Source organism: Chrysochloris asiatica, unplaced genomic scaffold (genome assembly GCF_000296735.1).
Source record: "Chrysochloris asiatica unplaced genomic scaffold, ChrAsi1.0 scaffold00035, whole genome shotgun sequence".
NCBI classification, from domain to species: domain Eukaryota; kingdom Metazoa; phylum Chordata; class Mammalia; order Afrosoricida; family Chrysochloridae; genus Chrysochloris; species Chrysochloris asiatica.
Window position 1 is genome coordinate 10,671,696 of NW_006408553.1, and position 3,333 is coordinate 10,675,028.

Consider the following 3,333-nt stretch of genomic DNA (forward strand, 5'->3'; position numbering starts at 1 on the left):
GGCACCTAACAACAACAACAACAGTGGTAATCTTATATTTTAAATGTACATATCTGGGAAAAAATGATTCAAAATCTAAGATTCCAATTCAAGGACCTGTGTAATAAATAACAAATTGCACAGAAAGAAATTAGAAAGAAGAAAATGAAAAGAAAATTTCAAAAATTAATGAAATAGGAAGTAAATATGAAACTGATAAATCAAGAACATAAAAAATGAAATGTTTTAAAGATTAATATGATTGATAATTTTCTAGTATGACTATTTTTTAAAGGATGCAAGCTGTTAATATCAGACATAAAATAATACCATTACAAATTCTGTACACATTCAATATACCATTTTATTCAATTCAACTCAGGGGCCCCAGCAGTCAGAACTTTGTACTAACAACTTTTCTATTGATAGATTTTGAAAATTAGTAGAAACTAAAAATATTTAAAGCTTATAATCCACAAAAGTATAATGTCAAATGGCAAGTAATAAATTCTACTAATGAGTGCAAAGAGGTCTACTTTACAAACTAAAAACATGACTGAAACTAAGAAGAATAAATAGAGACATATAGAATAGTCATATGTTATTGTTAAGTGCCATCGAGTTGGCTCGGACTCATAGTGACCCTATACAAGCTACTGAGTTTGAACTGCCAACCTTGTGATTCAAACCAACCTTGCAATCCAGTGCTTTATTCCATATTGCTATACCAGGACTCCTGGTAGGTACATAATTGCTGTTGTTGAGTGCCATTAATTCAATTCTGACTCATAGAGACCCTATATAGGGTTTCCGAGGAGCAGCTGGTGAGTTTGAACTGCCTACTTTGTTGTTCAAAGTACAGTGCTTATCCTACAGGGCTGCACCAGGAGTCTATACAACATTGTTGTTGATGTTCTTTAATGTCCTCAAGTCAGTTTAAACTCATAACAACCCTGTATAGGTTTTGCGAGGAGCGGCTGGTGAGTTTGAACCATTGACCATACAATTCACACAGACCTTATGGCTCGAATACTTATCCCATAGCATCACACCATGACTCCTCATTGTTGTTGTTGTTAAGTGCTGTGGAATCAGTTTTGACTCATAGCAACCCTGTACAGGGTTTTCTTTGTTTGAATGGTAAGTAATTCAAAGTTTATTCAAAACAGTATGATCTGAGTAATTTGTGGTGGCTGCATCCCCCAGCTAGAGGATAATGATAGCATATTCTAGAAGGTTTTAGGGATTCAATAGGCAAGGATTCAAGTAGGGAGACTAGTTCATTTACATTTAAGCTAGAGAATTTAGGTTCTTAATTTAATTAAAGCCACTAGTTCAGTTTAGACTTAACGTAGACAGGAAATGATAGGCATTTTACAAGTGGCAGAGCAGCAAGAAATAAGGCAACAAACAGATAATATGTCAAAGCTGGAACAAGGGCAGAGGTTAGGATGATGATGAAGGTCAACTGTTATGTTCCTGTGGACAGTCGTCATATCAAGTTCAGAAGTCATGCAAATGGATTTGCAAAAGCAGCCCTATATACATCAGGAACAGCAGATTGAGGAGGAGACAAAGGAGCTTGTGGTGATGAATTTAAGGAATCTTTAGAGAAAGGGTTCTCAAATGCATTGTCAGCAGATTTGATAACTGGTGGGGCACCTTGTCTGGGAAGTGGCTTTGGTGGTTCATTGATCTTATTCAACAGTTGATTCGCATCAAAGTCATCATGTTCTGCATTCTCCTAAGGAATGCCGACTTTACTGTTGAAATATTTGGAGAAGGCTCTTGAAGCCTCAGGGGAAGTCTGCTCTCCCTTCCTTGCAGGTACTGCAGGTGGCTGTTTCAGCTGCAAATCCTTAAAAACATTTCTTTCACCTCATTGAGTTCTGTATCTGCAAGTGGGTCTAAAGCAGTGAAGGCATCATTGGACCTGTCCACTGGACGAGCAGCTCTGGGAGGAGGCTGAGAAGGAGTGAACAGAAGAGAGGTGAGCATATTGGGGAGATGGGCAGGAGCTAGACAAATATTGCTCTGTAAAGGATTTCCTAAAGAGGTCGCTGATGGCCAAGTGTTGTGTGTCATAGATGCTGAAGGACTCCAAACAGTAGGGCCTGGAGGTTGAGTTGAGCCTGCAAAGGCTGAAGGTTGGTCCCAACTGGGAACAGGTGGGCTTGTGCCAAAAACCAGTGGCTGACCAAATCCTGAAGGTTGACCACTCATCATTGTTACTCGGATCATGGAAGTGGGCTGATTGAAGACTAAAGTTGGTTGGGTCGACGTGCCTGACTACAAAGGTGTACGTGGTATTCCACCTAGACCTGCAAGGGGCCCCACTGGGACAGAAACACTTGTCTTAAAGAGATCCAGAGGATTGGTCCGCAGAGCTGCAGGTGATGTCTGTCCTGGAGATTCTGAGACAGGAGGAGCAAAGGGGTCTAATGCAAGCAAGTCATTTGCTGAAGATGCTGGACTATTGAGGTCAGGAGATGTAGACATGTCCCCAAACAAATCCATCTGGTCAACAACCAATTTGAGTTTGGTAGTGTGGTCATCAAGATTTATTAGGGCCTCATTCCCATTCTACTGCTTTGTTGGCTTCTTCAGTCTTTTCCTTTTCTTTACATTTTAGATAACTTGAAAAAGGTCTTTAAGATCAACCATTGATGGTTCAGCCTGTTGTCCTGTTTTGATGGCAAAATCTGGTGCTGGCCTTCTCGTCCACACATACAACCAAGTGCCTGGTTGTCTGTCACATCACCAGCAATGAAAGAAACCTTATTTACTGGATATTCATGCTCGATTACACCAGTTTTCTCATCAATTATTTTTATCCCAGAAAGTGAAATGTTGACCTAGATCCTTTGTGCTGTCCCTGAGACCAACCAGCTGCTGCCATTTAATTTCATCATAGATTCTTGGCTCATTTTATCCTCTCTTGCATCTGGCACATCATCAATACCAATTAGTTTCGCCTTTTATTTCACACCACCACCCTTGAACCTGACCAAGAGATACTCATCTGTCTTTCCAGAGCTTTTCTTCTTTTCCTTCTTTGATTGTGCTTTGGGTGTAGCCTGCTGGTCAGGCTGGCCATTTGTTGTACTTGCTTCTACTTTGTTAGACATTGCAAGATGGTAGGCAGCAAACTCCAGTTCCAGCAGATACTTAACCAACACCAGGAAATTCCCAATGAATAAATCTGAAATGAGCATAACCTACAGACACACCCTACCTAGCGCAGCAGTGAAGTGAGCATGACTTCATGGTCCAGGAGCCTCCAGGCTGCTCTATAGGGTTTTAAATGATCAGCTGGTGAGCTTGAACCACTGGTCTTGGGTTCAAACAGACCTT

General features: G+C 40.5%; 1 pseudogene; it reads right to left on the reverse strand.

Annotated features, from left to right (window-relative positions):
• Positions 1 to 1,489: 1,489 nt before the first annotated feature.
• On the reverse strand, positions 1,490 to 3,107 carry LOC102831700 (annotated as a pseudogene).
• Between the last annotated feature and the right edge of the window lie 226 nt (positions 3,108 to 3,333).